Source organism: Sebastes umbrosus, chromosome 14 (genome assembly GCF_015220745.1).
Source record: "Sebastes umbrosus isolate fSebUmb1 chromosome 14, fSebUmb1.pri, whole genome shotgun sequence".
Lineage (NCBI taxonomy): Eukaryota > Metazoa > Chordata > Actinopteri > Perciformes > Sebastidae > Sebastes > Sebastes umbrosus.
The window spans coordinates 22,064,020-22,086,783 of NC_051282.1; the positions used below are offsets into that span (position 1 = coordinate 22,064,020).

The 22,764-nt window shown below is 40.6% G+C and overlaps 1 long non-coding RNA gene across 1 annotated transcript; it reads left to right on the top strand.

The window, feature by feature from the left end:
* Positions 1-793: 793 nt before the first annotated feature.
* LOC119501547 lies at positions 794-4,425 on the top strand. The gene is made up of 3 exons (XR_005209855.1): positions 794-815; positions 959-1,033; positions 4,285-4,425. It is a non-coding gene; the product is annotated as an uncharacterized LOC119501547 (long non-coding RNA).
* Positions 4,426-22,764: the final 18,339 nt, after the last annotated feature.

Here is a 22,764-nt window from a genome sequence, read left to right on the forward strand (position 1 = left end):
AGGTAGCTCAATATATAATAAATGCATCATCATTTATTGGTTGATTTGTATTCATAATCTGAATCTGCAAAGTAACTAATAACTAAAGTGCTCAGATAAATGAGTAGAAAGTATTTGTCTCTAGAAGTATAATGTAGCTTTAAATGAAAATACTCAAGTATGGTACAAATACCTCAAAATTGTACTTAAGTACGGTGCTTGAGTAAATGTACTTAGTTACCTTCCACCTCTGATGATTGTAATATTATTGCTGACGTATAACAGGTAAGCAGCATTTTAGTGCTGCAGCTGGTTAAGGTTGAGCTACTGTAATATATACTACCAGGTAGCTTAATATATAATAAATACATCATCATTTATTAGTTGATTTATATTTTGTATTCATAATCTGAATCGGTAAAGTAACTAGTAACTAAATCGTTCAAATAAATGAGTAGAAAGTACAATATTTGTTTCTGATTAGAAGTGAAGTATAAAGTAGCATTAAATGGAAATACTCAAGTATGGTATAAGTACCTCAAAATTGTACTTCAGTACGGTGCTTGAGTAAATGTACTTAGTTACCTTCCACCTCTGGTTATTGATATTATTACTGATGCTTTAACACATAAACAGCTTTTTAATGTTGCAGCTGGCGGAGGCGGAGCACATTTGAACTACTCTATATATAATGTTGGATAGTTTAATCTACTGTCATATAGTAGATTAGCTATCATATTTCTTTACATCTACAATTCCATGTCAACAGGGCAAATTACATCTGCTGATAATGAGATGATTAAAAGCTCCAGAACAACTGCTAAATGGACCTTGAGGTAAGATTGTTTTGCCAACTGTATTCATCTAAGAAACCCAAACTAGAAAGGGATAAATATGAGAAAAGAAGTGAAGGTTTGGTTGGCATGCAAGTGGTGTTTCACTATATATCAGCCTGGTGTTAATATGATGTTTCTTTCAGTCAACAGATGGATGAGGTGGTGATGGCTGCTTCCCAGGACAAAAAAACATGCACGATAATAACAACTTTCAAGAGGTATGACCCGTTGCATACACAGTGTGGTGCCTTTTCTCATACATTAATGCCCTACATCCACTTTTCCCTGCGTGTTCCGCTTTGCTGGAGCAGATCCACGCCACCAACAGAGATAATTATCCCCTCTTCAACTGAATCCAGCATAAAAGCAGGGTACCTCAGCGCAGAGCCTGCAAAAGCTGGTTAATGTTTGAGCAGCGCTGCCAGTCACAGCGATGCATCATTAGGTGCGTCTGTGCAGCATTCTGGTACAGGAGCATGACTTTGAAGTTTTCCTCTGCACAAGAATGGATCCCAGACTAAAAAATATATTTAACAACAGGAGCTGGGATTGAGGACAGAAGTATCGAGTGTCATAGTTCCTCTGAAACACCTTTTCAACTCAACTCATCATGACCGTCATGATAAATCATTTCTGTACTTGCTGCTCACACAGACGTTAACCCTTTCTTCCACCTTGCCTGAGGGCAGTTAGTTGTTTTTCAGCTCATGTAACTGCAGTGCCCCGACATCTATGTCTTAAACTTTACTGATTCTTCTCTAAAGGTCTCTGATGACCCATAAGCTTTGCCGTGGCCCCAGTTAACAAGCAGGTATGTGTTTTCCAGTAGCTGTATTGAGCAGCAGCAGAGCTAATCAGCTGGTAACAGTCGATTCCTCTTGAGAGCGAACCTGCCAAGCAGTAATTGAACTATTAACTGTCCTTGATGCTGCTGAGGTGGCTGTCAGGAGCCCAGGAGCTGTACAGGAATGTCTTTACTTTATTTAATACACAGAGGTTACAGAAAAACAAACACTTTATTCATGGTAGATCGGTTTGTTTTTCTTTCATTATCGAGGTTGTAGAAAATAGTAGCCTAAAGCAGCCAATACCCAGGTTATGAAAGCTTGAGTGTCTTTCCACGGAGAAGCACTCAGACACACAGGAAGTGATGCGTTTGACACTTTTGGCAGCAGCAATTGTTTGGACCAGCAACTGTAAGAATTTGATAATTAGTAACAGCTAAGTCTGCTGGGAAAAGCAGAGGAGAAACATCAAAACAGTACATGTGAAGCACCAAAGCTCTCACAAAAACATAATAGACACAGTATAGAAACAACAGAGACATCCTAATAATAAAAAAAAAAAAGATCAAATAAAAATGCTTCGAGCTATGTGGACCTCATTTGTTATTGTACCTCCATCCGTCTGTGTGAACGCGATATCTCAGGAATGCCTGGAGGGAACTTCTTCAAATTTGGCACAAACATCCGCTTTGATCCAAGGATGAACTGATTAGATTTTGGTGGTCAAAGGTCACTGTGACTTCACAAAAAACAGTTTTTGGCCATAATTCAAGAATTCATACACTAATTTTGACAATTTGACACAAATATCTAACAGGATAAAATGATGAAGTGATGACATTTTGGACAGACATGGATGTAAACTGCAACTTGACTGGTTGGCGGAGGCGTACAACCGTGAGGCGGTAATTATCAGAAATGTTAATCAACAGGAAATTTAATAAAAAAATTAAAAGCAGCAGATTTTTTGCAACTACTTTGACTTTTCATAACAACAACAAAAGCTTTTATGAAAACAATCAGTTAGTCAGTCAACAAAAAAAATAATCAACACCTCTTCATAATCTATTCATCGCAGGAGACTCTAGTTTCAGATTCTCAATTGTGAGGATTTTCTGCTTTTCTTTGTGTGTTGTGATAGTAAACTGAATATCTTTAATTGGGCCTTGGACTATTTGACAAAACAATTCGTTTTTTTTTAACTATTTCATGACATTTCACAGACCTAACGATTAATTGAGAAATTAATTGGCAGATTGATCCATATTGGTTGCAGCTGTAGCATGAATTTTGTACACATTTTAAACAAGAAATCACTACATATTCTCTCCACTGAGTGTCAGTAATGTGTAAGTTAAAGTGTTTCAAGATACATTTATTTGTAAAAGAGGAAGAATCCAGTTGTCCTCTGGCAGAAACAGGTGGAGTTTTCTGAAGTTGCCTCTTGAATCTGATGTGGAAGCAGACGTTTACTGCAGGTTTACAGAAGTAGCCACATTAGTATGTTGGCAGGTTTGCCCACCGGCCATAATTGGAGCCATTGGATTGTATCGTAACAGAAACCTCCACCTGTTGTCTCCTCAAGAACCGGTGATAGACAAACTGGTGTACCAGCTGCTGAAAGCTGCAGTCAACAGGAGGAGGTAGTAAATGATGCATGGTTTCCCTACAACTCCTCTTTATTTCATTTCTCATCATCCCAGGCATGCTCCTCACAACATGGATGGATTCACAACAGACTGAGTTAGTACATGTTTGATGCAGTTACTTTGAGTAATTATGATAAAAGAGTTATTTCCATAAAACTGTATCCTGATAGTAGTACATGAGACAGGTAATCTGGAAAAAAAAAAGATCACTGTTGCATTGGACTATCTGCCTTTTGACTGATCGATGTGGAAGGAGGAAGTGGATTCGTTTACAGTCCCCGTGGCTTCTCATGACATCTGTGGCCCCGTGCAGCTCCGCAGGCATCAGGGGAGTTTACACATTAAGTGTGTGTATGTATGAAGGGAGGGTCTTTCTTTAACAGATGGCTGAGGGTGGCCTTTGAGACGCTATGGATCTGGAGCAGCACTCTGATGATTTATCTATTTCTTGCCGTCTCTTAATCAGATACAGTGGGGAAACATTCTTCACTGTCACTGCCTGACAACAGTCTTTGTGTTTGATGCCTGTTGTTGACTGAGTGGCAGGCTACACAAATGCATTTCCCTCAGTGTGCCTCGCAGGTGTGGTCGCTTAAGCAGAAAATCAATCACCTTTAGCAATTTCTTGCCGTGTTATTTCACATTATTTTGATGACTAGGATTCTGATTAAATTCGACGCCTTCATAAACAGCTATATATTAAAGGAGCGACGGTGTCAGCCTTCAGATGCAAGTTTTTTCTATTTTTTCTTTACCTTCATTCTCTCCCTTCATATTTTCCTGCACCCAGGCTTTGCTTCAACAGAGCTGAGACTGAAAAATGTTTGCTTGAAAATTAAAAAGAAGAAATTGTTGCCGTCTCCTCACAACAATATATTGGAAAATATCACCGGCCAGTCTGCTGCGACAATTGTTGTTGAAGCCCATATACCCCCTATTGTATTCTCTGTGCCCATCTTAAGTGTTTTGCGGGGGTGGTAATGCTTCCACGATTTGAGAAAAAAAAAAGATGTTTTGTTGTCTCTGTTTTATCAGCACTCTGAAGCTGGAGGCAAACCGTGACAACACCGTCTGTATCAGAAACGCAGGAGAAGCACAGAAACAACCTATAAATGTTGGTAAAGAGGCTTCACTCCAAAAGATGGGATCCAAGTCAAAGGTAAGATAAAAGTACACACACCAGTAAACAGAAACAGGTATAAAGAATCTGTTTCATTCTGAGTTTGGTTTGGTTCAGAACTAAACTCAGACGCCACCACCTGATGTGATCTGTGAGTGGTTTCTTTGTGGCTCGTTACATGACATTCATTTGTGTAGGGCTGCCCCCCCTTAGTCGATTAGTCGACGTTTTGGTCTTAGTTGACTCGATTTCTTTAGTCGATTAGTCGTTTTTTATGCTTTTTCATGCTGAATGACTGATTTCCAAGAAACGTATGAGCACATCTCTGGTAAACACAAGATTTAAAGCGGTGCTTTTGTGTGATTCTTTGTGAAAAAACTCAATTTTACAGATCTGTCGATTAAATCAACTAATTGATTAGTCATCAAAATCGTATGGGTGTAATTCGATGGATAATTTCTTTACGCCCTAGTATATTGTGCACACAAAGCATCCCTTTTTCGCTTTGTATTTTACATGTACAGTTTTACACCTTGTGGTTTGTCACACGTCGATTTTATGCAGCTGCATTTAGCTCAAATGAGCACACGTCTAGAAACAGCATGGCTGCCACAGATGGCAGCGATATTATTAATCAATTCCTTAATAATCCAATCAGTAATGATTCTAGTGCAGTGTGAGTTGAGTGATGTGTGGCGGTCGGAGAGAGCTGGAGAAAGTTGGGCTCTCTCTCAGCTTGCGGCCACTGTGACCTGGATCCTGATAGGCATCAGAAATGGCAGAAATAGATGGATAGATGAAGTGCACTTGCAGAAAAGTGGTAGTTCTCTACAAGACGAACCATTTTCTACATAAAATAAAGGGCTGGCTGTAAATGGTTAGATAACACAAATCTCTAAATTTGGTATAATTCCCTTAAAATTGTGTGTTCTAATCACAAAATACAGCTACAGTGACTTCAAATGTGTTTATTAAAATTCCCATATTTGGCATAGCTAAGCTAAACATTTTGTCAGTTTTCATAATCCCCAAATGTGATAAAGAGCTACTGGGGGACCCAACTCCCAAAATGTCCTCCCAGCTGACATTTTCTGTGTTGTTGGTCACTATAAGAAATTAAATCTATCTTCAAACAGTTAAATTACGTCAAAAATGGTAGTTTAAGGGGCAGCAGTTCTGCCTAACTCAACTCATTTGGTCTGGGTGTAACCCAAGAGTATTTGGCACTAAAAGGATAGGGGAAAAGAAGCAAACAAGACCTCTATTGTGGGAACAAGTAATGAAGAAGAAGACTGCTGTTACAGTCTGAGGATCGATGCAATGACAGTGTCTTTGTATGTTCTCTTCCTTTGACAAAACAGCACATGTAAAGCTTTACCTGGTTGCAGAGGAGAGGAGAAGACATTATAGAAAATCTCTTTTACTAAATGCACACTGTATCTGATGGCCATGGCTGAAAGGGCCTCTTATGTGGAGAGTGTGAATAGATGAATTCATAGATTCTGTTCATTGTGAGTTTCCTGCATGTGGCAACAATACAGCCAGCAGAATGATAATATCTTTAAGAAGCTCATGACGTAAACTATGACTGTGTCGGACCAAATCACTGGCATATTTCATAAATGGACGAGTCTGAATAGATCAGCCAATGAATACACTTTACACCGTACATACAGAATATGTTCAAGGTGTAAGAGCCACTTATGATAAAGTTTGCTTTAATGACCCTGCTTTATAAAACCTGTGCTGCTCATAAAGTTCTCTGGCCTTTCAATGTTTTAAAAAGCCAATTTTCTGTGAAGAGCGACTTAAAAGTCTCTTGACTTTCAGAAAGGGGCTCACAAAAAAAAAGCAAAACTAGAGAGTTTTTTTCTGAATGTACCCAGCTTTACCCCGGGGATCTCCAATCCCTGCGGCTCCAAAGGCTTACATGACTTCCTATTTTATAAGCAGCCGAGCAGGAATTGCGGAAAGCTCTCTGCAACTGAGAACGATACAATGGGGCTGGGTGGGGTGGGCTCAGCGGAGTATAGGACACATAAATGTCCTTGAGAATCAAAGAATCCAGCAGGCTTTTAGCCAAACAGCTCTGCTTCTTTATTTTTGCTCGTCCCAGTCTCTTCATGCTGAAATCCCTTTCTTGGCAGGCAAACAGAGAAAAACGGCAAACATTTTTCTTTTGTTGCTTTTGCTGCAGATTAAAGGGTGGTGTAGGCTAGTACAGCTGTTGGGTATATGCGTCCTAGTATATGTGGATTATGTTCATATTTCATTTAACAATACAATCATCTGAGTTGCACAATACAAATTTGTGGAGTTTTTATGTGTTATACGATTACAGTTTAGTAACAATGTGATTATATTCTAATATGATGATCAGATCTCTTTAAATTAAGTATATAAGGAGTGACAGTCCATGTGTGTGATATTTTTATACACCCTTAATCTTTCTGCACAGTTTGAAGTTCTTTCATTTTCAAAGAATTCAAACTGATGCTGTTATTTGATAATATGTGTAAAGAAGTTGTCCCTTTATGATCGACCTGTACTTCCCCATACATACAGGCTGACAGACGCTCTCTTGTCTGACATAACCAGCTGAAATTCACTTCATATCATAGACTGTATATAAGAAGTGGACGTATTCACCGTCACGTGACCCATTGGTTTGTGGTCTGCCGTTTTTAAGGTAGCCTCGCCCAAAATCATACCCTACTTTATGGTCATTTTGACTCTAAATGGGACCATAGTTTACTAAATGAACATCATGTTGTATTAAAGAGGACTTGAAACTAGCGATTGAGACCATAAACTCATGTTTACAATGTTTACTGAGGTAATAAATCAAGTTAGAAGTCATTTTCTCATAGACTTCTATACAATCTGACTTCTTTTAGCAACCAGAGGAGTCGCCCCCTGCTGGCTATTAGAAAGATTGCAAGTTTAAGGCACTTCAGCATTGGCTTCACTTCTCAGACCCGGAAGTTGCCCACTACTTCATATCTATACAGCTTACGTACGAGATCATTTCCTTGTCAGAGTGTATTTCTTTGAATCAGCGCTTCTTGATAATATAGACTCACTGAAGCTTCCCTTCATCACTATCATGGTGGTAACTGTGCCTGTGAGACTTTCGAGTCTAGACCAAGAGACCACAGCTCTGGAATATCCTACATATTTTGTATTAAAGGCAGAAACATTATAGAGTGAAGTCTATTTTCACCCTGAAAATGAGCTTTTGTTCAGCGTCATACGGAGCCTCTGGTTGTTTTGAGCCGTGCGTGTGCTCCACCTCTGTGCTTTGTTCCTTCTGAGTTCACATGAGCATGCAGGCTCGCAGGCAGAGGTCATGTTAATAAACAGATTTGACATCCTTCTACTGTTTTGACCAATTAGCAAATAGCGTTAATGATTCCTCGGTACATTTTGCATGTTTCAACTCCTCCAGAAGTTTTCTTTCGCAATTTTCATAGACAGTAGTTTACCAGGAAACTAACACAGATGGCAAATTAATATTCTCCAATCCAATATCACTGTATTTTTTCCATCCACTTACCATATGATATTGCCTCTATTTTCTACTCCTCCCAATATTTCTGATTTAATCTAATCTTTAAGCAATTTCTTGCTTCCCAAAAGCCGAAGGGAGAGCAAGAAGATGTGAGAAAGCCGTCACTTTCATCTTTGTCGCAGGTAAATTGCAGCAGTGCAATTTACCTGCGACAAAGATGAAAGTGACGCAGGTAAATTGCACTGCTGCTGTGAAGCTATTCATACAGAACGGTGGAGTGGATGGGCTTCTCACACAGATGGCTGAAGTGGACTGAATTAACACAACACAGAGAGTCGGCATTCTCCTTTTTAAAATAAGATCTCCAGACTGGAGTTTCAGTGATACAGCTATTTCTTGAGTGGAAAGCAATAATAACCATGAAATGCTTGACTGAATAGACTAAAGCATTGTGAAAGGTCAAGGGCTAAGATGGGGGAACAGTGGAAATTGCAAAAGCGACTGTAATAAGAAATAGAAATATGAAAGTTTAAGCAAGTTTTTCATGCCAGATTAGGGAGGCTGAGTCCAACCATTTCTGTAAACAACAATGCGACATTCACACACCCTTCACGCTGTGATTGGTCAGCTAGGTGGAGGTGAGAACGAAGTCTCAACGGCTGTGGTTGAATAATATTTTTTTAATTATTTTTTTTAGGAAGGTTCCTGACTGAGTGAAATGACCCCGAAGTATCTAAGTGGCAGCCATTATAAGAACCAGTTCTCTAAATGCTAAAGAAAGGTGCTTCAATGCTTCCTTTCTTATCTCCTTTAGTATAGGAAACACTGGACCATCCTTTACGAAAGGAAAGGAGAAATGCTGTCCCACAATTCCTTGCGGCAGCAACATTTAAAGCGACACACCATTCCCCTTCGAAAATGGCCATGTCAGCTTTTCCTCACCAAAATTTAGCATAAATTTTGAGCGTTATTTAACCTCCTTCATGACAAGCTAGTATGACATTTGGTACCAATGGATTCCTTAGGTTTTCTAGTTTCATATGACACCAGTATCTCCACTCTAGCTTTAAAGCTGAGCCCGTACCAATAGATCGATTGTGTTAATGTGTTAAAGAAAATTAGTGGCGTTAAAATAAATTAGCATTATTGTGTTATTATTGTGTTAACTTTGACCGCCCTAGTTATAAATAAAGTTGCTTAAAAAACATCTGCCGTTGCGTAGTGTACTTGTACTAGTTGGATTCTCTTAGTACCAAGTCCTTATGAATTCACCTTCACATCTTTCCTTGACCTCATGATGTTTTTCATTAAGGTCAAGGCATAGAGGTCACAATGAAATCCTTCCCAGAGAGACCATGTGTATCATTAAGCCCATATTCAAACAATATTTCGTCTCCCCACTCTTTATGACAGCTACCTTCTTCACTCCGCCTTCCAGTGTAGTCATTTAGAACAACTGACTAGTTGTGTTCAAGCGCAACCCGACCTTTAGCCTCGCATGGCATTTCACATTCATTTAATAACATTACCACATGTTCGATATTTACGCAGGTAAGGTAGTTAGAGAGCCTGCTGACATTTTGGGATGTCATATGTGATAAATGAATAAAATGAGTCATTGACTTTTATATTTCTTTATTTATGTTTTGACCAGAGTTCCTTCTTTGCCATTTCAATTTGAAAGTAAACAAGTTTCTGTGGCTCTGGTTCCTTAAGATTTACCTCCAAACTAAATGTTATTTCTGCTTTTAGAGTAGTTCTGTCTCTGTGTAAATATTTGCATAACTATAACTAGAATCTTCCACCTGCCAAGTGAGAGAGGAAAATGCTGAAAATGTGTCTAAGTGTGTCCCGGTGGCTCAGTTAGCACCGTGTACCCAAGTCGGCCTGGAGCCTTTGTCGCACGGCAACTCTCTCCTCTTCCTCCCACTGTGTGTTAAAACCTTCAATGGCTGCATAAAGCCAAATGTGTGTGTGTGTGCGTTCACTAGTGCATGTGGCTTTCTTGGAAACCCTGGCATTACATTGTAGTGTAATGGTGGACAGTTCCAGTCAGATGTGTTTCTGATGAGGATTAATGTTTACAGTGACCTCAGTGTTTTGTAAAATGATTATGGTCCATGACCACTGTGGCGATGCTCTGATTGACTGGCTATCAAACGTCCTAATCAACCATGTAGGGTCAGTCAGTCCTGCGTAGAGGACACGCTGCCACCATAAACAACCCCTAATCTCTCTAATCAGATTCTATTACTGGACAGACCTGCCTTGATAATATTGCTCTGCTCTTGGCCGGCTTCCCCGGCTCTAACCGAAGCCAAAGTGAAGCTCGCTTGAGGTGAAAGGCTGCATGACAAGATGCCCGGGTGGAAGCGATGTGTGTACCAAAACCTCGCTCCACAGCGCTGATGAAATCCACTCTGTGGTCTATTGATCTGGCCTGCGGTTTGATTGATGCTGTCTTTAAAAATTCATTAGTTTTAGGCATGTGGGGGCTGCAGGGCGGCAGGCGCTCCTGTAGGGCACATTTGTCTATGTTTACAGAACCAGGAGCGTTCAGTCAGCAGCCAGGAAAGATGCCTGAAGGGGAGCCACCGAGGGCCCAATGAGTCACATTGTCACTCTGACACACACTAAAAACACACAAGGTGAGAAAAGAAGCTAATATTTTGCGCGTTCTTATGCACCTCCATATCTATCTGTGGCTATCATTAATTGCCTGGAGGTTTAGCGCCTCATCCTTCCCTGTGTGGTTTTGCAAAGTGTACAAGGCCTCTTGTTCTGCAGCAGCAGCACCACAAATTCTTCATCTCAACAGATATAAAGTACATACACAACATTTAGAGGCTGTGGTTGTTCAATTATCTCCCTGTTCTGGGTCATAAATCAGCTGTGGGGGGATTTTATGTGATGCTATTAATAATGTATTGTTGCCAGAATTTCACTGTTTATATTTAACATTTTTAATACTTTCAAATAATCCCAGGATCTTTTCAAAAGTGTGAAAATTAAACACAGTGAAAGACAAAACTTCATCTTTTATCAGAGCTTTGTTGTAGCAAAACTTTTCTAATTAGCGGTGGGATGTGACAAACACTCTCACAGGCTACAGAACATGTTTATTCATTAGGAAACAGAGGTGTGTGCTGCCAGAGCATTTTTATGCCCTGCTTTCTCCAGCAGCGTTGCCTTTGTTTTCACTGTTAGCACTGTTAGTACTGTTAACTACGAGCCGCCGGCTCAGCTGTCGCCATGTTGCTCCCAATCTCACATTTAGCACCTTTAAGATTTGTTTGCACTTCCATCACTGCAAAAGTAAAATTCTCTCTCGTCTTAGAAAAGCCAGTATTGTGCTAATCCCTGCAGATATACTGTACGTTGTAAACATTAGTCTTTATGTCTCTAATGTGATCATCATGAGCATGTGGGGTATCGATACTCGCTGTCCTTTATGACTGTGCAGTCGACCATAAATATAGAGCAACTACCCAAATCGATGTATCCCTGTGTGTGTGTGTGTGTGTCAGGGTGGCAGAAGTGGTGAAACGGCAAATGAAGAGTTAATCACCTGAAGAACATCACGTACGGTGGAAAATACCCTGACTTGATAAGCAGGGCCATTAAGACGTGCCAATTAAGGCTTGTTGTTAATTATAGCTGTGTTCTTCAATTAGTGCCGATTGGAGGCCGGTCCAGTCAGTGCTTAATGATGAACAATGGGTCAGCAGGAGAGAGCTCACACAGTGACGACAAGCGAGGAGGGTGAATGAGCCTAAATAGCTGCGAGGAAGAAAGAAATTAACACCAAACGAGAATAAAAAGGGGTGAAAGTGGCAGAGACAAGCTAAATGGGAAGGAAAAGGCGTTTGTTAGCCTAATCATCCTGCTGCTGTAATTGTACTTGTAGAGAGCGTCACATTGAAACCCTACACCCACTCAGCTACCGCCACAGACAAATGCCCACAACGCTCTCACTTCCACATGAAAGCAGAGACGGAACAGAAGGCGATCCCCACAGTCTGTGCTCGCTGCTCCCCCGCAGTTGATTCTGGGTCAGGTTGAATTCACCAGCAGAGCAGAGGGAAAGCCTCGGCTGCCAGGACATGAAACACTACAGAGCTGCTGGCTTTTTGAAGCAGGGAAATGAGAATTTGCCTCTGCCTGAGCTTGCATCACCCCTGCTCCTCGCCCACTCCCACGATGGAGTGGGGAAAAGTTCAGACACACCGTTCCACTCGGGCTTTAGTCAGTGCCGTCCAGAGCCCACGCTTTTGTTCTCCATTTGTGTGTGGATGTATGAGTGATAGTCATTTTTAATGTTATGTCACCGTGGATGTGCAGTTTTTTATTCGTATGTTGCTCCGCTGACATATTATATTGTAGCACCTGTGCTTGTTTAAGTGATGAATGTGCATAGGTAACATGTGAGAAGCCGCCTTTAGCTAACATAATCACAATATTGTTTCCGTCCTCATGACTCAGTTGAATAAAATAACACTCCTGGCTTCAGCTTGTGTGAGAACATACAGTAGGACAGTAATGACGTCTCTCCTCTGCAGATATGAACGTGCATATCATACTCTGAAAGGTAACGCAGGCGTCCTCAGGGGGAATGAGTCTGTACGGTGTACGTGTTAGATGTTTGTGGAAGGCGGTGTCGTCTCATGCAGGTCTAAGTGGAATAATGAGATCAGAGAACGACTCCAGTCTGGACTATAATCTAACTTTATGCTACTGTGTGAGTGCCGATTCATTTTCCTGTCATGCTAATTAGATGTACCACTGGACATTGGCAGGCTAAAGGGAGATTTGTCAAGTATTTAATATTCTTATCAACATGGGAGTGGGCAAATATGCTTGCTTTATGTAAATGGATATATATATTTATTATTAGAAATCAATTAACAACACAAATCAATGACCAATATTGTCTAGAAACCCTCACAGGTACTGCATTTAGCATAAAAAATATGCCCAAATCATAACATGGCAAACTGCAGCCCAACAGGCAACAACAGCTGTCAGTGTGTCAGTGTGCTGACTTGACTATGACTTGCCCCAAACTTCATGTGATTATCATAAAGTGGGCATGTCTGTAAAGGGGAGACTCGTGGGTACCCATAGAACCCATTTACATTCACATATCTTGAGGTCAGAGGTCAATGGACCCCTTTGACAATGGCCATGCCAGTTTTTCCTCGCCAAAATTTAACCCAAGTTTGGAGCGATATCTAACCTCCTTCTTGAGAAGCTAGTATGACATGGTGACACCAGTGGATTCTTTAGGTTTTTCAAGTTTCATATGATGCCAGTATGTTCTCTCTAGCTTTAAAACTGAGCTCGGTACAACCTCTGAAATATCGATTGCATTAATGCGTTAAATCTGCTGCTGAATTGTACACAAAGCAAACATTCATCTGAGGATTATTAAAACCTCTCTTAGATTGAACCTTCACTGTTTCTCCAGTTGTATGTAACCAATGACGCAAAAGCATTTCCATCTTTGATCTCTGTTCTCTCACCTTGTGGCTTTGTGTTTTGTATACGACACACTCACTGCAGTAGTTGAAGAAGTTTGGTGGCACATGTAAAAAAAGACAGATACTTGGCCACATGTAGACGAGGACAGATGTTTCATTTGTCTGGAGCTTTTGCTCATTGATTTCCGGAGAAACTAATGAAGGCTGGAGCACAGAGGTGATTAGCTCACAGCATCACTGGAGCTTCCTCTCTTCGTTCTAAAGAGCAGAATAAAATGACTCTGTAGCTTTTATATTCATCATGTCTGCGTTTCAAGCACTTTCTCTTTAATAGAGGTTTTAACAGTACTCAACCTTTCCTAAATGAAACATGCACTGAATTCTTGAGAGATTGCACTGTTGGTGCTTATTCTTTAAAGGTTGGGAACAAAAACATTAATGATGTTTCCCCTCTAGATCCTCAAGTGATCAATGCTTGCTCTTCAGCATTCATTATACTGAGCGATAGCAGGCGTTAAGCAATATCTAAAGAAAGTATAAATCATTTGGTAATAAACTGAACTGTTGTTTATAATTATACGGAGGTGGAGAAGCTATTGAGATCTTTTACTTCAGTAATAGTAGCAAGACCACAGTATGAATGTCCATGTTTCTGACATACTATATTGTGGCATGTGTGCTTGTTCAAGTGATGAATGTGCATGCAGGTGCTTACGTTACGTGTGAGAAATCGCTCTTGGCTAACATCATCACAATGCAGTTTTCATCCTCATGACTCAGTTGAATAAAATAACACTCCTGGCTTCAGATTGTGTGAGAACATACAGTAGGACAGTAATGACTTCTCTCCTCTGCGGATATGAACGTGCATATCATACTCTGAAAGGTAATGCAGGCATCCTCAGGGGGAATGAGTCTGTACGGTGTACATGTTAGATGTTTGTGGAAGGGCCAGGATGTGTGGGGGTGTCGTCTCATGCAGGTCTGAGTTGGAACAATGAGATCTGAGAACGACTCCAGTCTGGACTATAATCTAACTTTATGCTACTGTGTGAGTGCCGATTCATTTTCCTGTCATGCTAATTAGATGTACCTCTGGACATTTGCAGGTTTGAAAAAAATGTTTATAGTCATAGCTGTCTCCTGTCACTGATGTCTCGCTGACAGATTACAAGACAAAAGCAAAAAGAAACACCTTCAAGCCCTCTGGCACTCTTTTGAACACACTTCTTTTCTACACAGTAGTACTCAGATCCTTTACTTAACATTGAACTGACATTATGATTAGGAAACTGGATATATACTGAGTATTCTTGGTGTTTTATTTGGCTTGTTGCAGTGATAGCTTCCCATGGTGTTTTCCAAAGGAGGGGTGAATTTTTGAGTAGACCAGAACAGACAAACCAGACACTGGCTCTAGAGAGAGCCTTTTGCATTTTTACGTTACCTGAAGGCCACCATAGATTCTCTACATGCTTGGGAAGGGAAGCCTGAGCAGAGGGGTTAGTTTCAATCTGCAACCTCACCACTAGATGTCACTCAATCCTACACACTAGTCCTTTAAGTAAAAGTGCATATATTAGCAGCTACAGTAAATATACTCAATGAAAAATAGCACCATTCAGAATGTTATATTTATCTTATATTATTGGATATATTATTGGATTATGGTGGCTTCCTTTTCCGTGCGCTGCTCATTTTTTGCAGTTCGATTAGCAACTTGAGATGAGAAACTGGTGCTGGAGTTGGGAGACGACGTGTAGGACCAGATTGTTTCACAAGTAGCCAGTTTACAAGCTAATTTTAAACCAATAAAAAGCTAAATCATCATCAGACAATAGCCGGCGGGTTCCCAGATTGCATTTCGGACAATGCGTTCTGCCAGCTGTTTTACCTGCATTCAACCAAAGCCTGCTTGAATGTGATCAATACTACTCGGACTACAAACGGAAACCAGAAATATACAAAAATCTTGTGCTGTTGCCTACAGATTGTGAATGCAGAATCTGTTTATAGAGATTATGGAACAATTGAATGTGCCCAACCAGATATTCACGTGTTATACGGTGATATTATGCTGCACAGTCACTTTTATTTCACTATTAGGTGAATAATGTACTGTAAATTGTTTACAATTTAAAGCTATAACCAATATAACAGTGGCTTTTTTTTTTTTTACCTCAATGGCATCTTAACAGAAACACAATGAAAGAAGATAAAACTAAATCTGTTTGTGCATTTCACCTTGTTTCATTTCACAATTTTCTCTTTACATATTGTGATCTCCACTTTATCTCTAATGTTATCTCTAATTTTGTATTTGCATACAAAGTTTAATATATGTGTACATGTTTCCATGCACTTCATTGAGTGTGTAGTCTAGATGCTTTTGTATGTTTGCATGAATGTGGGTAGAGGCAGGGGTTAAAGTGAGCCGGAACGATCCAGAACGTCGTTCCGGCACCTTCGATTTATAAGTAAATAAATCTGATTGGCAGTTTCATGCATGATAATGTCAAGCGAGTTAATTTTCGTGTGCTGCAGCCTGGCGTTCCTTCCAGCTGATGCCATCAAGATACTCACTCAACAAATCAGAAAGTAATTTCACCCCACGGTCATTTATCCCCGCTACACCACTACACCGGCGGATCCTACTGGAATCCCCGTTGGAAGCGAGAAGTGAGCAGCCCACACTGACTTCATCTTCCGTAGACGAAGAAATCAAGAGTAACATGCATTGATTCAATGATTTTTATTTCCCTGCCCACCGTAGCGAGTGACGGCAGCAGACGAGCTCACAGACAGACTGGAAGCCTTGATCAATAGATAGATTCAAAACACATATGCAGCAGGATATTTGTGTGATTTAAACTGCTGTCTAAGCAGATTACGCTTCACTAAAAGCGATAAAAAATTGACTTGAAGCGTAAAAAAATGCGAGAGTGTCTCTGTGAGAATAATGGCGGTTGTAAGGAGGCAAAGGGGGGGATACATTAAACACAATGGAAGCGTATCTGTTACGCGGGACAAGTGACAGACGTGAAAAATGCTTTTAAAAACGCTTTCTATGTGGATTGGCCGTTAGGGTTCTCCCACCTACCAAATCCCACTTAAACCCCTGGTTAGAGGTTCGTTGTGGCTCAGACAGAGGTGGTTGCTGTGGGAGGACAGAGGGTGGGCGGGCTGCTGGAGAGACGTGCCCTGATAAATCACATCTGTTCCGGAGACGTGAGCCTGATGCCTGAACTGAAGCGTGAACAAGAGGTGCGGAAAGAAGAGCTAATCAGAAGAGGAGAGAAGAGAGGTGGAAAATTGAAAGTTAGCCTCCTTCTTCTTTCCTCTTTTCCCTCTTCTCTCTCTGTGTCTCTTTACAGACAGGAAGCTACTCTAACTACCTTTAAGGTGTTTGCTTAACTGAGTTGAACAGATGGAACATTAGAGACCGTTACATAACTGTTGTTCTAATATTGACCATCAATCCAAATGTAACGAGTGTACAAAAGCAAAACGTAAAAGTAGGGCTGACAAAGTTAACACCATAATAACGCTTTAAGGCAAATTCATTTTAACGCCACTAATTTCTTTAACGCATTACTCAACTTGCGATTTTCAGGTTGTAGTGGGCTCAGTGTAAAGCTAGAGTGAAGATACCGGTATCATATGAAACTAGAAAACCGAAGGAATCCATTGGTACTGTGGAACTACTGTATGTCATGTGATGGTGGTGCTTCATAGCACCCCTCGCCCAGACCTCGCCGCTTAGTGCTCGCTGTGCCCTCTCTCCCCACTCCCGGTGCGACTGTCAACTGGCAAACTCCAGCCCAACAGGCAACAACAGCTGTCAGTGTGTCAGTGTGCTGACTTGACTATGACTTGCCCCAAACTGCATGTGATTATCATAAAGTGGGCATGTCTGTAAAGGGAAGACTCGTGGGTACCCATAGAACCCATTTTCATTCACATATCTTGAAGTCAGAGGTCAAGGGACCCCTTTGAAAATGGCCATGCCAGTTTTTCCTCACCAAAATTTAGCGTACGTTTGGAGCGTTATTTAGCATTCTTCGCCACAAGCTGACATGGTTGGTATCAATGGATTCCTTAGGTTTTATGATGCCAGTATCTTCACTCTAACTTTAAAACTGAGCCTGCTACAACCTAAAAATAGAAAGTTGCGTTAATGCATTATAGAAATTAGTGGCGTTAAAATGAATTTGCGTTAACGCATTATTATCGCATTCACTTTGATAACCCTAATATCTATACAAACAATGTGTTTATGATTACATTTTCTACAAGAGCACAAAGTCCAGATCTAGCCTCTTAATTTTTGCTCTCAAAGATTGATGCATTTAACTTTAAAATGTAGGCTACAAAAGTTTCTTTCTAAATGCATGATGTTTCCAAAGTCAGTGAGTAATTGTGTTAGATAATCGGGATCTCAATATTGAGCAAAATAATTGGGACTTTGATTTTTGCCATAACGGAGCAGCCCCACTGTGTGGTGTTCCTTTTTTCCCATAATTTTCAACATGTAGTCAGACACTGAAATATAGACATGCTGTGAATTGTATGACTCAAAATATATGCATTATACACCTCACCAAGACTTTCACAGCAGCAACACTTTCCTGTTCAATCTAACACCTGTTTAATGATGCCAGCTCAAGGCTCCACAGGGATACCATTTAATATCATATCTGTCGGTGCCACCAGGGGTTCAGGTAAAGTTTCTTGGGATGTGGTGCTACTCAGTTCCCTTTGTTGTTGCTCTGGATGTGGCAGCGGCTGGTGTTAAAAGCCAGGGTTTAATTACAATACTGCAGGGGCTCCCTGGGCCAGAACGCCTAAATTACCAGAATTACCCGCCTGTGGTGTCACATTAATTGTGAAGCAAACACTTGTCAGTATAAAAGATCATTTAAAAAATGTTTTTGAAAGATAAAGAGAGTGGGAAGGGAGTGAATGGATGGAAGGGGGGGCACTGTGCCCGAGGCTTTTGCAGACCTGAGAGTTAAATGTGCCTGAACTCTCTAATGGTGCCGCCGTGCATCGAATATCTAATCAGGCTGCCAATAAAGAGGAAGGTTAGCCTCTGTGCTTACTGCTTTATTTTATTTCATTTATTAAGTTTCAAGTTGATCAACACTGCTGTAAATGAGGGCCAGTGATGAAACAGATGTTAGACTATCCAGTCAGAATAACAAAGCAGATATAGAGAGGCAAAAGGATTAATCATTTGGCTTATTAAACGTCATAAAATAGATTCCCAGAACCCAAGGTGATGTCTTCAAATGTATTATTTTGTTCGACAAACAGTTTAAATCCCAAATATATTCAGTTTATAATGATATTAAACACAGAAGAGCAGCAAATCCTCAGACTGGAGAAGCTGAAACCTGAACATGTTAGGCTTTTCTGCCTAAAAAGTGACTAAATTATCAAAATAGTTGATTAAATTTATGTTAATCGACTCATCGATTAATTGTCTAATTGTTTCAGCTCTCCCAGTATATGCATAGTAAAATCTATGCAAGCAAATGTGAGAAAAACATAATCTTACAAACACAAACAGGAAGCCAAGCAATAGAGAACAGACAAGGCATGCAGGCATGATGACAAGCCTTGCTGCTTTCTAATCAAGTATTAAGATTTTATACAAAATAATTTCTCTTCCAGGTCTTGTGTCTGTAAACGCTGTGCAGCCAAAAAGCAGGATACATAGCCATAGAGGCAGCAAGATGTTCAGCGTAAGATGGACTGTGTTGTATCCGTCATGGTGACTGTCTAGTGCTGTTGTTTGTGCTGCGCGCTCGGCCGTGATAATTAAAAGACTCCCTCCCCATCGTCCCCCAGAGTGCTCATTGTTTCCTACATAACTGAAAGAACAACTTCTCTGCGTTACCTAACATCCGCAGTCACACATGGAGGAGATGAACACTGTGAAATTATGCTGCAAATCAGTGAAATCCACTTTAAAGTTACTGTGAGGAACTTTTAACTGGTTATGAAACGGTGTCAATATGACCCACATAAGCAAAACGAGAGCATCAGCGAGAAGATTGTCTATTTCTTTAAAGTTATTCTTAATGCTTGTCAGCGGTGACACCGGGTCCGATTCCAACAAAATCATACAGATTCACCAGAAACTCCTTCAGCTCAGACTCCAGCGGGAACTCCGGCACAGACCAGCCCTCTGCAGACAGACCCAGATCCGGCTTCGCTGCCGCCTTTGACCTGCCGCCGGCTCCTCCTCCGGTCAGTTTTGCCTCGCTGCTTCGCCGGCCCCCACTGGGAGCTGACACCTACACTACGCTGCTGGAGGCCCAGGCCGTATTGCTGGGCCCGCTGGAGGGAAGGGATTCAAAGGAGAACCACAGCTGCCGTACTTTCCATGCTTCCCATTCATTGTCTGTGTAAGTAGCCATGCAATGCATTGTGGTAGCGCGATTCGAGAGACGGGGCGTCATGTTGACCGCTCCCCATTTGCATAATAATTGAGGTCTTGGCTTCTTTAGGCAAATCAGGGGCGTCCAGCGCAGCTCACCACCTCTGGAAACTCACAAAAGACTTTTAAACTAACTGTTGTTGCTTATTTCTTGCATAAAATGTTTTCAGAAACACATTTCGGTGAACTATTTTTGTAATGTAAGACAAAAAAAGTTTCCAAACGTTCCGATCAGGTGCCTCGTGTCTTGGGGCAGCCCATAAAGTGTTCAATGCTGGGAAGTGAGGCGATCCCTCACGTCTAAAAACGCCCCTGTGGACACGTACCATCAGACTCTGCTGCAGTAAAATGAGAGGTTTGCTAAAGGGACGCTGGTGCTCGCAAACACTACCGCTTTTGTCCACAGGGACCGCCAAAATCAGCACAAAATGAAAGTTCCTCATAGTAACTTTAATTAAAACATTTAATTATTATTCACTCACGTTTGCTGCAGGGCGCTCCTCTGGTCCACTGACTGTTTGGTAATTTCACCACACACGTTCTAATTATTAACTTCAGAATTTATAATCATGAATTGGAGACTCGTGACTTCAAAGTATGACTGGAAGGAACAACTCACCAGGCTTCTATTAAACTGTTCATATTAAAGTTTAATTTCTGGCTTATTACCATACTATGCAGCTGTAATTTAAATTTCAAGAAACTCTCCTTCGTTTTAGTTTGGATAAAGTTACAGATAACAGGCTTGTTATGAACCCATCTTGGGAAATAATGATAATCAGAGTGAATCACATCTTACTGAAAAAAACCTCCAGGATTGAAAGGTTGTTCTCACTGAGATGCAGCTCATATTATCCATCTGTTGCAGTTGCATAAATACAGTCTCAAGCTTCACATTTGTGCTCTTTGGTCGTATAATTTTTGGGACACAGACAGCAACTGTTAATCTAAAAACCTCCTCATATTCAGAATGCAGTTCATTAATAATGTCAACTAGACATTGATTAGATTTAACTTTTTTATTCTTATGTTAAAGTCAAGGAGATTGACTGTATTAGAACAACAAAAAATCATGTTATTCTCCTTTCTTCCTCCACTCCTCCTTCACCTTGTATACCTCCTCTACATCACTGAAAATATCTCTATTTTTAACAGGTTAAAGAAACAATATTTTAAGAATAAACACACTGTTTTTTCAACATTTCGAAAAAGAACAAAGAGTTACACGATGTGACCTAGGATTTTGTTTTCCTTGTATATTCAGCTTTACCGATGTCCATGTCTATTTTCCGGCTGACAGCTGATATGACGACGAAATCTGACCTTGTGCGTTCACAGAGAGGAGGCTGAATATAATTTACCCGTATAGGAGTCATGCTTATTACTGTGAGCTCCCTCCATACAATACACTGAATTAATTAGGTAGTGTATATTCAGTGAATCTATTTCCTGATACGGAAATGTGGTTGCTGCTTGTTTAGGTGTAAACCGATGGTGTCCTTGGGGAAATATAAAACCTTGGAAAATTCATGTTAATCTCAGCAGAAATAAACAAATATGAGGATGTGTCTGAGTGAATTTAAGACTGACAGCGAGGGTAACCGTTAGTGACAGAGAGGCAGGCGAGGCTCGGCATTTCCTCCGAGGCAGGGCGCTAATCCGGACGCTTACCTCCATGCAGTTTAACCCCATCTGATGTCATTTGTATGTACACACTTTCTCATGTCAATTATCAGACCTCTGACAGCGCTGTGCACTTGTCGACTGTAGTTTACATCTGCTGCTCTGAGTGGAGATGCAAGACGTGTTCATGGAAACAGTACAAACGCATGCCTTGTCATTACATTAAAAATGCATTCCAGAGTAGTGTTATACTACCTCCATTTATCTGCCTCTCAAAGTCTCCCGTTGGCTTCAATTATAGAGATAGTGCACATTTTCTTTTTCTGAATAACCAGAAAACATTTGATGTAAATAGTTGCATTCATCATTTACAATGGATTATTTACAATACAAGTAAGATTTAGGTTTGATTTAGGATTTCTGGTTGCTGATAAATCATTTGAGGCAATTTATCAGATTTCGTGCAGCTCCCTCTGGAGTTACAAAAGGTTTTATACAACTGCTTCCCACATATGCAGTAAGAAACAGAAACAGTTCCCCTTTAACTCAAGATCCCCTCACTAGCTTTTTCCGGGGCTTTCAGCCATTTCTCACTGTCTTCCTCAGTGGAAGGAGCTTGCTAGCTGAGTTGTCATCATGAGACAATAGGTAGGGATGTCACGAGAACCGATACTTACCAAGTCAATACGAAAGTTCTGAAAACGTGACGCTCCTTTTTCCTGTCATGGCTTGAGACTAACGTCATCCCAGGGACGAGGGAAAATGTGTTAGGAATGCAGTAAACTCATTATCGACGCATCCAGGTGCCCTATTTTTTCCCTGATAATGCTACTTTGCGAACAACAAATCTGTGTTGAAATCATCAGGATGAGAGCTAGTTAACGTTAGCTGTTAGCTCCGTGCAGGACTGTGCTGCTTACTGGCTGCTAACAGTTGACGTTATCCAGCTCTCGTCATGCTGATTTCAACACGGCAGCTTACATCATGATGCAATAGGCTCTATTCAGTAAAAATGTGTATAGGGCAAAGGTAAATTCTAACGTTATCATGATGCGTTCAAGTGTAATCCTGTAAAAAGTTTATGGCAAGAAACTTTAATGTATTTGAAGGAGATGTTTTCACAGCAATAGAAGATAGATAATAGAGAGGGAATTATGACCTTCGTAACAGAAACCAGTAAGCAAACGGTAATAAAGGAGTGGATGTTGAAGTACATAGGATTTATTGTTTTAGTTTTGTTTTTTGCCGTGGTATCAAATAGGTATCGAGAATCATGGAATTTCACTGGTATTGGTATCGACTACTAAATTTCTGGTACTGTGACATCCCAAAGGAT